General features: G+C 29.7%; 1 long non-coding RNA gene across 1 annotated transcript in view; it reads right to left on the reverse strand.

Annotated features, from left to right (window-relative positions):
- The window catches only part of LOC107436716 (uncharacterized), a 486,858-nt gene that overhangs the window by 364,527 nt on the left and 107,443 nt on the right, over nt 1-14,888 (reverse strand). Inside the window, exon 2 of the long non-coding RNA XR_001583141.3 lies at nt 6,876-9,688. This is a non-coding gene — a long non-coding RNA (uncharacterized lncRNA). The remainder of the gene's footprint in view (nt 1-6,875; nt 9,689-14,888) is intronic.

The following is a 14,888-nucleotide window of genomic DNA, read 5'->3' on the forward strand; positions in this document are numbered from 1 at the left end:
TATATATATATTACAAATAGCGGTATACACGGCAGTTAAAATTATCGAATATTTCAATATTTATAGCTCTTTTTAGACTGAAATAGGTAGACCTAAAAAAACTTAAATTTAAATATTCTGTATATTTGAAGTGTCAAAGGCATAATTTTATGACATTTTTTATTCATTGTATATTGTTTGTCATTGACACTATTTTGTATTATCATATCATTTTGTATTATTATGTATATGCCTTACTTTTTTTTGCTATTACTAACAGATTAAGTTTGGGTATTTTTTAAAAAAATAATTAGGCAAAAGATGTAAAGCACTTTTTTTTATTTAGAGCAGTGTTTCCCAAAGTACGGCATGCGTACCCCCAGGGGTACGGGAACAGTTTAGCGGGGGTACACGTTCTTATGTGAAATATCTTGCAACAAACGAAAATTTCATAAAATTTTATTTAAAAACTAAGCTAGCCATGAAAATTTACGACTACGTATTTTTCTATTGGCTATTATCTGCAGAGTTAACAGTTAATAATTAGTGATGTCAACAGCCAGTTGCGATTTTTAACTTTTGAGCAATTTTTTTACAATAAGAAATGCATTCATTTTTTTTATTAGTGGTACATAGCGTTACGAAAAACTTAGAAAAGGTACACAAAGTCATAAGTTTGGGAAACACTGATTTAGAGCATTAAAAAGTAGTTCTTTTTTACGAATTTGCTCAACAGAGTGCAGCACTATTTGTAGACATTTATTGAAGCTTTGTGTAAAAACATCTTTCAAGTGGATTTTCCTAGCCCTGTTCATCTTAACATCTAGTTTGAATAATTTCGTAGAAATATATTTCCCTTTAAAACATGTATATTTTTTTAAATTTTAGAAATAATCTAGAACAATTGTGCATAAAAAAAAAAGAAAAAACGAGAATGATTTTTAAATTTAACAGCTTGATTTAAAGTTATATAATAGATTAATTATGTTGATCTCAGTAAGTAAAAGTTCATATTAATAAAAGAATAATTATCAACAATAGAAATTAATATTTATAGGACAATGTTTTTGAAATTGAAATAGTTTTCCACCTCGATCTGATGTGATAAAACAGCAGATGGCAGCACCAACAGTTTCACTTTTCTGTTTTCTGAAGAGTGAAATAAGTACGGAGCGGTTTTGAATATATAATAAAATTACGATGTTATTGCACCCTCTTTCTTTATAAACAGTCTTTATTTTTATTTCTTAGAACCAACAAATTTAAATTTATTTGTTGTGCTTTTTCAGAGCATTCTTTCACCGCATCTTTATATTATTTGTATGTTTTTTTACGCATTTTTTTTCCTCTTTTATTTACTTCACATGTATATTCAGCAGAAAGGTTGAAAAAAAGGTGTATTTTTTAAAATTTTATTTTAAAGTGGAAGGACTAAGGGACCCACAAATCTACCTCCATGATAGTTATTTAATATTTTATTGTAATGCTTGGGCAAAACATGACGCTTTTACACTGATTTTTCATTTTGTTAATGACAATCGTCTTTTCACTATTATTTATTTTAATCTAAAAAATGCGATGAAAGAAATAATTCGAATATCTGCTATGTCCGAAATATGAAATAAAGTGCTTAGAATAGAGGCAGAAAAATCTTAAATTTTCTGGAGTATTAACTAGAAGCTATTAAATTGTTTTATTGTTTTTTCATAATTTATGTTTTGCCTTGATAAAAATTAAGAGAAAAAATGGCTGAAAACTCAACAGTAACGATGCATTTTTTCTATAAATTAAATTAATTAGATCAAATTGAATCTTAATGAAATCATAAAATAATTAAATTAATAAATGCTTGTGAAAATTAGAATGTTAGTACAACTAAATTATAAGACTTTGCTGGTTAATTATAGATTCCTCTTTTTTTTAGATTTAGAGATAATGTTTTTTGAGTGATATTGGATTGATGATGCCATGGATTGTTGCTGATAATGCCTTCTTCAGAGCTCTTTTTCAGATAAACATAGGACAAACTATGATGTTTTAAGTTGTAAAAATATTTTTTCAAAAAATCTAATTGCAAATAAATTATTGCAGGAGTACTTTCTCATTGCGTAATCCTAACATAATTTGTTTTCATTTTCATAATTCGAATTTTTTTTTCACGCTATAAAATTTTATGGTTTACGCTAGGTTTATGTGAAGTTAATTTTTCTATGTTTAAATTACTTATGTCAGTGAAAACGAATTTAGCAAAAAGCATTTTTCCCTTCCGTATACTCGTCAACCCGAAGCAAAGCTTCAAATTTTTACTGTATATATTATTAGAGAGCTAAATCAGAAAATGAAAAATTGTTAATTGCCCAATAGCCAGTAGTACCATTTTTGACAGTGGCTACTCATGAAAACATATGACCACTTTTTCTAAAATTGAAAACTCCAAACAATTAAAAAACAGTTGTAAGGCATTTCTTTTAAAGTATTTCTTAAAATATGATAAACACTACAATTTTCATTTCTAAAATGAAGAAGGGAACAAACATGTAGGAAAGTGATTTTCAGAATATTATCAAATATTCATTATTCCCTATTATTAATAAAGTAATAATAATAATAAAATGCACATTTTTCACCCAAAGTGGCGATTGTCAGAAAATTTTAAATGCTATTTGTTATATTTAATCGCCATGGCGGTCACGACCGTTACGTTTGTTCTACATTTATTATCATGCTCCGAGAGTAGTGATGGCTCAGGGGATAGAGCGTTCGCCTTTTAATGAGGTAAACCGGGTTCGAATCTCAGCGATGACTGGTCTATACAGATTCCGCATTCGGCTTGCACCGATCACAGTGCTGACACAAAAATAACCTCAGTGGTAGATGGATCATGAGTTAGAGTCCCCTTGCTGTCAGGCTAACCGAGGAAAGTTCTCGTGGTCTTCCACATTATGAAATGCAAATGTTGGTTAGTTCTATCAAAAAGTTCTTCACGAAGGCAAGTTTCTCCCACTATTTGATTCAGTAGTTTCCTTTCTATTCTGGATTGGGTTCAAAATTACAAGGCTACGTAGTTGAACATTAGTAGTCGTAAACCCAAAAGTTGAGTCAGCTGTTCAACGACAGTTATAATTATAATATCATGCTAAGAAGTATTTTCCAGATGCAAAGCTCAAAAATTATTATTATTGTTTTAAATCATCCAGATTGCGTGATTTTTCCTTTTAGAGATAGATCGATAATGAAAATCGATCTTTATGAGACGAAGCAATTTAGAGGAGCAATTTTTCAAATTTTAAAAAATTATATCACATTCCCTCATTTTTAAAAAACCTTGTCATTTTGCGTCAATGCTCTGCGCTATTTTCAAAATTTACCTAGAGGGCGCTCGAAATCTATGAACGAAACTTAAGAGCAGGTTTCAAACTCATAACAGTTATAAGAATAGCATATTAGTCGCTGAAAAGTTAATTTTAAATTTAATTTTTTAAGGAGCCTTCTGTAAAGTACTTTAAATTCCATAAAAATGAGCATTTAATACCGTGACCATGAAAATTACCATTTAATACCAGTTTTAACACCTTGACAAAACTTTACAGCATTTTCGAACTCTTAACAGTTATAAGAATAGCTTATTATTCACTGAAAAGTGAATTTTAAATAGTATTTAGGAATCTTCAGTAAAGTATTTTTAAAAATTTTTTAAGTACTTTTAATAGAGTAATTTTATATTGAATTATCAATTATTATACTTTTTTAAGATCCTTTAATTTTAAACGTAATTTCTGAGAGTCTCTGTTTAGTTCTTTAATTTTTAGATAGTCGAATGGAAATTTTATTTTACAAATAACATTGATTGGAAGATACATATAGCAGCTTTGCAGTTTCTAATGTTTAATTCTAAACATATTCTTGTAATTTTGAATCTAATCATATATTTCTTTCTTTATCAGAAGTTAAAGTAACTCTAAGATTGGCGCAAATTCGCCTTCGTGAAAAACTTTTTAGCGCAATTAATCTACTTTTTAGTTACAGGGAGAAGTGACCCACAAACATCTTCCATAATTAACCCAATGGTCAGAGAACTTAAACCCGACCTATTGGAAATTAAACTAGAGCTGACAAGTCGGAAATACTCTTGAACGCAGAAACTTTTACAGAAGATCCATATAGCAGCTTTGAAGTTCTTAATTTTTATTGTATATACTTGTAATTATGGACCCAACTTAGAAGTTAAAGTAACTCTTGGATAGAGAAAAATTTGCCTTTGTAAGGAAGTTTTTCAGTGAAATTAATGCATTTTTGGGTTAAACAGAAAAATAACCCACCGAATACCTCTTGCAATGGACAATTATAGCATCTCTTACTTTTTTTTAACTTTTAAGCCTAATTCATTAGATGTTCTCTCCTGAATCCAAAAATCTGATCGTTTTTTTTCTTTCCTCAAATGTTTATAAATTTAATTATTAGACATTTAAATTGCCCAAAAAGGTCGCGGTAAGTGATGCAATCAGAAATTATCCCTGATTGGTTATGACGTCACATGTGCTCCCCCCAACCGCTAAGGCTATTTCAATGCTCCTTCAGTTTTTATATCACTTATATCGTATGAGCGTCCTTAGTATATCACTAGAAAAAAAATTTGTTAAATAAGTTTGTGATTTTGAGAGTTTGTGCAAAATGGAAGAAGGATTTTGAAATTTCAAACTGTTTATTTATCACTAAAATAGCTGAAGAAATGATTGGATGCAGCTCTTCACAAGGAATCAAATATCTTTTCAGCTGAAATCAGTGATGTTAAAATTCATGGAAAATATTATTTAATTTAATTTATTTTTATTTAAAATAATGCGTCATTGCAGCCGAATTACTTAATTAAAATCAGTCACAAATTGAATGGATGTAGTATACCTTTAGATAAAGGGAAGATTTTATTATTCGGTATTGCATGAAAACAAATCGGTGTTTTTATAAATCTAGCCCATTAAAATAATTCTATCCATTATCACTACAATCTATGTGTTAATGTTTAAAAACTTAGGTAATGTAATTTAATTTTGCCTTCTTTTTGTTCAAAAAGAAAAAAAACTAGAGTTGAAGGATTTTCCTTAAGTCAATGCATACTAATGCGGTGTATTTCTTTAATTTTTTATACTGTGTATTAAATATTTAAATTAAATACATATTAACGCTCATACCTATTCTCAATATTATTCTTTGAGTAAATAGGAATTTCGATATAGTTAGAATTTATTTTTATTTTTAAATTTATAAATTTTAAATACTTTTTTCTGCTGTAAAGTATTTACAAAATATGGCTATAGTTAATTTTTCTTTTTTCTGCAAACTACTTGTCTGCGCTTTCAAAGAATAATTCTAAAATGATAAAATTAATGCATTATTAATTTTTAGTGAAATTTTTTTAAAATTAAAATAGGTGAAAAAATCTCAGGTTAAGCATTCGGTATCACCGAAAACGGATCAACACTTTCAAGAATCTAGTTCATTGAAATGTAGCTATCTGTTAATCATCACAATTCCTGTTACCAATGAAACCTGTAACGAAAACAATTTTCTTAACTTTAACTTTTTTCTAAATAGTCTTTTGATCGTTGAAATTCAATTCACTTTAATATCAGATTTCGATTCCTATTGCCCCCCCCCAAAAAAAAAAACAAACTGCAATTTAGAAATTAAAATTATTTCTAGATTCTGACATATCTGAGTCAAATAAATGTATTTAAAGATCTACTATATTTTTCTCTTGCTTTTTTAGCCTTGCTTTGAAGCTATCTATTCGCTCTCCATGAGTACAGCAATATTCATATAATATGAAATTCATGTAATAGGAAAGTCTGCAGAATTCTTATAGTCGCAACAGGTTTAAATAGGATCAGAAATGTTCAAAAAATACTCTTAAAATTTTTTGCATGAAAGAAAGGCATTAAATGCTAATTAATTATCGAGCTCTAAACCATGCATATGATACATGATGGTACCAGGTACTAAGAACTAAGAAGTTGGTTTGATAATAATCTTCAAAATTTAATAATCTAAATAATCTTCAAAATTTAGGAACCATGGTAAGATAAGTATAATTCTGACCCTTTTTGTATGGTGAGGTCTGCAGAATTTGTATAGCGGCCACAGGCTTAAATAGGATCAGAAATACTTGAAAACTACTCTAAAATATTATGTATGAAAGAAAGGCATTAAATGATGTTTAATTATCGATATCTAAGCCATTCATATGATACAGGGTAATGCCAGGTGCTAAGTTCTTTTGAATCGCTAAGTAATCCTTAAAACTTAAGAATCATGGTAATGCAAGTACAATTCTGAACCTTTTTGTATGGTGGGATCTGCAGAAATCTTACAACCGCCACAGGTTTAATGTGATCAGAATTTTTAAAAAAATACCCTTAAAATATTTTGCATGAGAAAAAAAGGCATTAAAGAATGTTTAATCATCGATCTCTAAGCAATTCATATGATACAGGGTAATGCCAGGTGCTAAGATCTTTTGAATCCCTAAACAATCCTCAAAACTTAAGAATCATGGTAATACAAGTATAATTCAGATCCTTTTGTAAGGTGAGATTTGCAGATATCTTACAACCACCACAGATTTCAATGTGATCAGAATTTTTTAAAAAATACCCTTAAAATGTTTTGCATGAAAAAAAAAGGCATTATGTTTGATTGGTTTTTGTTGCCATTTACAGCACACGGGTACTCCGATATATTTTTAAAGCCAGACAAAAAAAAAAAAAGAAAAAAAAAGCGATTCTAATTAATAAAGGTGCATAAAATATAACATGTATGAAAAAAAAATGAAATTAAATTAAAATCTAAACAAGTAAATAAAATATTGAGACAATAGTAATTTATAGTAATTCACTTACCTAGAAATCCTAATGGTTTACATCCTTAGGTAATTATTTTTTTTTATTAACACAATGTTGACACATCAAAAACTGGTTGGTATGATGGAAAGGGAAAATAAAAAAAGAAGTAATAATCCATCTTGAAGCTATCCAAAGAATCAAACAATAACAGCAATGCGTGAAGATGATGGAACACGAAATTATATATATAAAAAAAGATGGGTGCCGAGAGTAGAGAAAAAAAAAAGAACTTTCTTTCTCGTAGTTGATTCTTTAGCACAAAAGACAAGCAGTGCTAGGGAAGGGATAACTGCTAACTAGACCGCCATCGTCTTGACACGCTTCTTCCGCAGATTAGCCAAGATCATCAAATGAAGGTAATCCCTCTGCGGTCTTCTTCTTTATCTTCTATTTCTGAGGCACAAGTTCTTCTTTTCGAAAAAGCGTCGATTGGAGGGTAGAAAGTTCTTCTTAATCCGGGAGTGAGGTGCGATGAAAGATTTGGGATTGGTTTTTTTTTTCTGAGATGTATGCTTTAATTAAAGTCAAGAGACCCAATCTTTCCATTTGTTGGATGGCTAACAAGCTAGCCTGAGGATAGATTTACCCTAAGTTAGGTGGAGAAAATTATAAGTTCTGAATAATTGGTTATTGGAAATAATCAGGTTTGTTTTCTTAATCTCCTGATTAAAATGCTTTTTTTTTTAGAAAATGCTTTTTTATTATTGTTTTTCCAAGATTAAAGTTTTTAAGAGAATAGTAAATAATAACCAGTTTCTGGAAAAGTTTCTTCAAGGAAGAGTTACGCAGAAATTATTTTCATTAATGTTTCATGCCGGGAAATCTTTTGATTAGAGGTAAAGAGAAAACAAAATTTATTATTCAAATAATTAAGTGCTTTAAAAATTTAAATTGAAACCAAATTTAGGTAAAATTACTTCTTTCAGGCAATTAGCTTTTTTAAATAATGCTCATTAAACAAACAAAAAATTATGCTACAATTTTCATAAAAATTTTGTTTTTGAAATTAAAAAAAAAAGTGATGGTAAAATTGAGCTTTTTGAACGGTAAAAATTTTACTTTTAGTTGCTACTGGTAATCACTTTTTTAAATCTATGGAGATTCCGTATAATGAAAAGACTTAGTTGCAATTTTATTAGGTATGATATTTTATTGGAGTCATAAAATAATTAGGTACATTTAAAAAGATTTATTTTTAATTTAATGTGAATTTTTCACTTTGTTTTCACAATATATGAAAAACTGTGAATGTTTCCAAAATTTAGAGACAGAAAAATAATAAGATAATTTTCAGATAACATGACTTCTTTTAGGTAATTAGTTTTTTTGTTGTTGAAATAATGACATTTAAAAAAATTCTGATGGCTATTATTATATACATGTTTTTTTTTCAATTCAATGTAATACGTATTTTTATTTATGCTAATATTTTTATAAAAAAAATATTTTTTACATTTAAAAGAAAAATCATGGTAAAACACGAGTTTTTTAAACAATAAAAATTTCACTTTTAGTTACTACTAATAATCTAATAATAACTGTTACTAATGATAATTTAGTTGCAATTAATAAGACTCCTAAAGACCAAAAAACATAATTGCAATTTCATTATATAGGATGTTTTATAGTTATCATAAAACAATTAAATACAGTTAAATAAGATTCATTTTTAAAATAATCTGAATTTTTAAATTTGTTTCCCCACTTTAAGTAAAACTGTTAATGTCACCAAAATTTAGAGACAGTAAACCATTAAATAAACAATTAAATAATTATTATTTAACTAAGAATCATTTTTAGAAATCTTAATTAAATTTAAGAGGCTCTTTACCATAAATATCTGACATAAAATAACAAATATGTTTTAGGCCGTAATATCTACAGGATATTAGCTTCAAATCAACTGCTACGATTGCTTAAATAAAAAAGGTGTTTAAATTAGATTTTTAACTAACATGAATGAGATCAGGGTGGGATAATTAAATTCAAAAATACTTCTTAACATCTTAAGGAATGAAAAGTCAGAAGAAAAAGCATAGGATTAATTTTATATTTGATCCAAAGCAAATATCTTTGTTTCTTTTAGAAGACGTTATGACTTTCACTTCTCTGGGGCGTAATCGATAAAAAAAAAAGCATCTCATCTACCCCTCCCCCAACGATTGGTCCGTAAGACCAGACATCTTCATACAGACAACAATTGTTGACAAATTAATCCTCGTTGCCAGTGTTACCACAGAGTCAATCTTCTACATTTCCTTTCTAATCCTCCTTGGAATACTTCTTCCAAGAGAGAGCCAAATTGGAGATGAAAAATTTTTCCTTCTTGTTCTGCAGCACTCATCGTTCTTTTTTCTTTTGGACTAACCCGTTCTGCACTACTCTCGATTTCTTTTTTGTTCTATTTTCATGGGCTGATATGGCTGGACTAATGATTAATGGTCATCCTTGACCCCACGCGTCGTCTGACCAGGAGTCAACGAATGCTTCGTGCCTCTGCAGATATTTTCTTTTCGTCTCCTGTTTTTAGGAATTGTCTTTTCTTTAGTGGCGATTCTTTAGCTTGTTTTATATCTGCAGAGTGGATGACGTCTCTTTTGTGATGGATAGTTAGGCAGAAAAGTGGCAGACTTTATTGTTCTTCTTTTTGATTGCTTCGAATGGAAGGTATTTTAGTAAAAAGGCTGATTGGGCAAATATGAAATGTCAAGCTGTGATTCTCTCTTTCAGTGAAAAGATTCGTTGATCAGATGGGTGATTGGTGAATAAAACCAAAAGTGGAAGGACTCTGTCTGGTCAGTTTAGATAATCTGAAAAAAACAAGAGTGCAATGTAAATATTTTATTCTATTTTGTTCATTATTTATCAGATGTACTAAAGAATGGATGTGAGACATTTGGTTCTGAAATCAGCTCATTTCATATTGTTTCTGAAATTAATTTGTTTCTTAAATTATTTTCTTTTGCAAGCTATTCCTTAACTTCAAGCGGTTGTAATCAGAAACATGACCTTCTAAATAACATGTAAATATTTTGAAATGTTGTTACATATTTAAAATTTTTTCGTTGTTTAAATTTTTTTAAAAATTTAGAATAAACTTTTAAATATAAAATAACATTAAAGATTCTTCTTTTTTTAAATTTTTAAAAATTTTGAAGCTGTTAAGCCTTTTTAAATTAAATATTTTTGAATTTCAGGCATTTGGTTCTGAAATCAACTAATTTCATTTTCTTTCAGAAATTATTTTCTTCTGCATGCCATTCTTTAACCTCTTCATCCTTCAAAATTACTTTAAAAAGTCTTTAAATTTTTAAAATGCTGCAATATTTTCAAATTTTTAAATTTTTTAAAGATTTTTTATTTAGCATTTGTAAAAATTTTAAAATTTTTGAGCTTTTGTTTAAAAAATTTTTGAAGCTGTTTTTTATAACCACTTGGAGTGATTGCAATTAAAAATATATTCTTCAAAATTATTTTTAATTTTTCTATAAAATTTTTAATCTTTTTCAAATATTAAAAATTCTGATAAATATTTCTAAAATTCAAAATTTTTTTAAATTTTATCTTTCATTTTTAACATTTTTAATGCCTAAAGAAATTTAGAACTTTTAATAAAAAGAAGTTTTAGCACATTTTATTTTTAAATTTTGTAAACTTTTAATAAAATTCAGCTTTATATTATATTGGTTGTGAAACAAATATAAACGTTGAAATATTTCTTTTTCATAAAAAATTAGAGCTTTTCAGTCGTTTTTTTTTTGGAAAGACGTATCACGCACGCCAACAAAATCTCCAATGACGTACTGAACACGTCAGCAAGCAATTATCGCAGAAATAAAAAAAAATTCCTTTTCATGACACAGAAATAATTAAAAAAACAAAACATTATACCGATTTCTATAAAGCATCGAACATCTAATGCCTCGTGGTGAGTTGTGGTACGGCACTTATGTCGCATTAGAGCTGCACAATGGCTATTGGCACCGGGCTGGTAAATATCCCTGAGGATGATCTGGTGACAACATACATAATTATACGACATTCACACACCACCTATCCGCAGATCGTAATTTTGACCAGAACTGGATGACAATCAGTCTCCTATACAGTACCCCCAGAGGTATTGATTTTTTCATGAGAACTTAGAGGACTTTGTGACCCCGATATATTTAGCGTGCATCAATCACCATTTTGTTCTCTGGGAGTCTTCGGCCGGCGGGGATCGATCTCACGACCTCTTGGTCCAACACCTGAGTAGCCAGGCTATTCCGACTCTAATTTCTATAAGGTATCGAACATTTAATAGAGTGAGTTGCAGTCGACTGTTTTGGTTAGCGCATGCGTGAATTTCTTTCCAGCGCAAGCGATTAAAAGCTTTTTTCAAGAAATAGATAAAACCTGCTTTTGTGAATATTATTTTGAAAAAAATAATTGATGATTCATATACTTCTTTTAACTTCCGAAATGTTTGACTACATTTCTGAAGAAACGAGGTTCGAGGAAGAGGAAGAGCAAGTCAGAAACCACTAATTCAAAAGACCACTGGTGAAAGTGAAAGTAATTCAGAAGGGAAAGGTTAAGTTTTTATGCTTAGGGAAGAAAACTTTTCTGGCTTGTTTATATTCTATTTTAAAGTTTACTTTCGCATATTGAAAAATAAATTACCCACCAATTGTTAGTGTAGTATTTACGATTTTAGTTACCATCAATATTCAACTGTTTCTGATGGATTATTAGATGTATGCATGAATATTTAGACAGATCATGATTAGGTTTGCGATATAGAGAGAATATGACTATTTGGCCTCTTGTGGTATGGTAAGGGTAATGGTAGGGATATTGTAAATGATAAGGATATTGTAAATGGTAATAGTATGGATATTTAAAAATAATAATAATAATAATAAATTTTGTTTTTATCAGTTTTTCAACATTCTATTTTAGCGTTCATAGTATTAGCAGTAGAAAGAAAATAGTTGTTAAGCCACTATTCTCGGAATCAACCGTGAAGCACTAACATTGGTTTTTCAAATGCACGGCAGTAAAGCTATATTTTATGTATTTCCCACAACAGTTTTTTTCCAAATGCTATTAAAACTTTAAAAGCTTTAACACGCAGTAACTATTGTAATAATTAATCTCACATTGCGTAAATACTTTTACCATAATTTTAAACCGGGATCTTCTTCCTCTTTACTTACCTCACATCATTCATCAATTCATCCATTTTTTTAAAAGTTATTGATATCCGAAACTGAACCAAAAACTGTTGTGGGGTTAAATTTCAATTATATGTTTAACTATATGGTCAGCAAATACAAAGCACCTTACAGTCCTGTTTACTAATTTTATAATAGGCATTCAAGTTTTGTGTACATTTTTAGATCAGCATACAATAAAAAATGCCTCGTCTGCAATAATGCTGGTGGGTTAATTATATAAACATCCGATGCATTATTTAGATATTGAAATTTTCTTCATTGTTCTGAATAAGTACGTATAAGGCAACAAACAATTTTTAAAATTCAGAATAAGCCGAAAACATTCCCACGCAGCAGCGTCTTAATATATTTTCCCACAACAACCTTCTAAAACGCTATTAAGACTTTAAAAGCTTCAACACACAGAAACTACGCGAATAATTAACCTCACATTAGGCAATTACTTTTACCAGCGTGTTGGCAGCAGCTCCCCGCTCGCTTACCCCACCCACTCATCACTTCAAATTTTAAACGCAACTTCTGGACCGAAAACAAAAGACCTGCCTCCAAGAAACAGCAACTCTTTTAAAGCGTTTACAGACACGCACTCAGGTGAGGCAGTGGCCCAACGACACCACTTAATCTAACATTCATAACAAAACGGCCCGAAATTGAATCGCCCCTGCCTTGTTGAATGCGGCCTTCTTTCATTATCTTAATTATACCTAGATCTAATGAGAGAACCTTATGGCGCAGTCCTTTTAGAGGTAATCAAGAGACTCAGATTACCTGAGATGGTATTTCTGGAGATCTTGAGGGAAAATGTTCTCTCTCTTTCGTAATTAAAGGACAGTATTTTCCTCTCGTGGTATAAAGATATATATATACTTTGATGTTTTTACCTTTTATTGCTATCGGTTCCTACCATTAACGGAGAATCTGATCTTGGTTTTGGAGATTTAGGCCTAAGCCGTAATGAAGTATATATAGTTGTGTATGTTTTGTACCGTGAAAGATCTGAGAGTTTGATGCTCAATTGATTCCATTTTTCCTGATAATTACGATATAATAGAATGGTATGATCTATTTGGAACGAGTTTAATGTATGATAGCGTAGTACGTTTGCTTTAGTATAAAGGATAAGCACATATTTTTGGTTTTGATAATTACAATGTGAATTGTTATTTGATCCAAAGACAAACAAATATGATTTTTATGGCCTTGAGCTTTACTTTTTTTTATTGAAAGGGTTTGAAATATGCTACCAAGAAAGCATACTAGAAGAGTGGTTGACGAATAACAATGTGCTAGAAAAATTGAAAAGAAGATACATAGTCCTAAAAAGCAGATTTTTCATGAAAATCTCTTTAAAGATCTTAGAGGAGCGAGAGAGAGCAGATCTTTTTTTCACGAAATTAATCATGAACGAAAAAGATTCAAACCAAGAACAATGCTTTGCGGAGGAAAAGAAGACAACATACTGAGTGATAAATATGTTATTCTACGAGGTATATTCTACAAAGATCCAAATGAGCTGTTGAACTCTGATTTACATACAGAGTACAGTGACTCAAGAGAAATAGAAATCTTAAGATTGTTGATTCCTTCTCTATGGAGGAATTGAAAACTGTTATTAAGAAACTAAAAATCATTAAATTCCCTAGACCTGACAACATTTCTTAAGGCTGCAGTGTCTAGCTGTGGACAGTTATTCAGGGACATAATTCAATATATATGGAACACTGAAGCACTACACACTGAATGAAAATTTAGAACCATCTGTAAGATACACAAGAAAGACATTTGCCTCTCTGCAGTAGTTATGGAGGAATCAGTTTTTTCTACATCGTGCAAAATTCCATCTACTATCCTTTAATGTAACATAACATTCTTTATATTTGCTAACGATATAATTAAACATATAATTGAAATTAAACCATATAACCGCATAGAGTTCAGTTTCGAGTGTTGACTTAACAACTTGAAAAAACAAAAACAAAAACGGATGAATTGATGAATGATATAAGGTAAGAAACGAAAAAGGATATTAGATAGAAGAGGAAGGACTCCTACCATGTGTCGAGAATATGATCGGCGACTATCAATGCTAATTTAGATGAGGAAGATCGGCTATTGAACAAATTTCTTAACTAAAACAGATTTTTGAAAAATATAGAGAATTCGACATCGGAATAAACAATATCTTTGTCCAATTTGAGAACAGCTTATAATTGCATTAATAGAGGTTTTGAAATGAGTTAAATATTTCGGAAGAACTTGTTGCTTTTATAGCCTCGCTTAGAGAAACTATAATACATACACGCCCAAAGAGCGGCTTCACTGAATAGTTTAAGGTCAAGAATGGAATGTATCAAAGGGATGCACTGATTTGTCGCTTATTTAATATAGCGCTCGAAAAAGTAATTAGAGATTCAGGCATCAATACCAGGGGTACTATTTTTATTTTTAATAAATCAGTCAATATTCTGGCCTATGAGAATATAACATTTGCTTAGTGTCCCGGAAATTGGAGGCTCTTAAACAGGCGTTTATAATCTTGGAGCGAAATGCAAAAATAATTAATTTGTCAGTAAATGAAAGTAAAACAAAATATTTGCCACATCTAAGGTTCGATCCATAAATTCCCATCTTAGAAATTGAAACTTATTACAAATATTTTCAGTCTTGAAATACTCAAAAGAATTAGACTTGCAAATACATGTTTTTCGGATCTGAAAATTTTTTTAAAATCCGACCCTCTTAAACTGAGAATTAAATTGCTTCTTTACTAAAGTCCTATGAGATCTAA

Source organism: Parasteatoda tepidariorum, chromosome 3 (genome assembly GCF_043381705.1).
Source record: "Parasteatoda tepidariorum isolate YZ-2023 chromosome 3, CAS_Ptep_4.0, whole genome shotgun sequence".
Taxonomy (NCBI): Eukaryota; Metazoa; Arthropoda; class Arachnida; order Araneae; family Theridiidae; genus Parasteatoda; species Parasteatoda tepidariorum.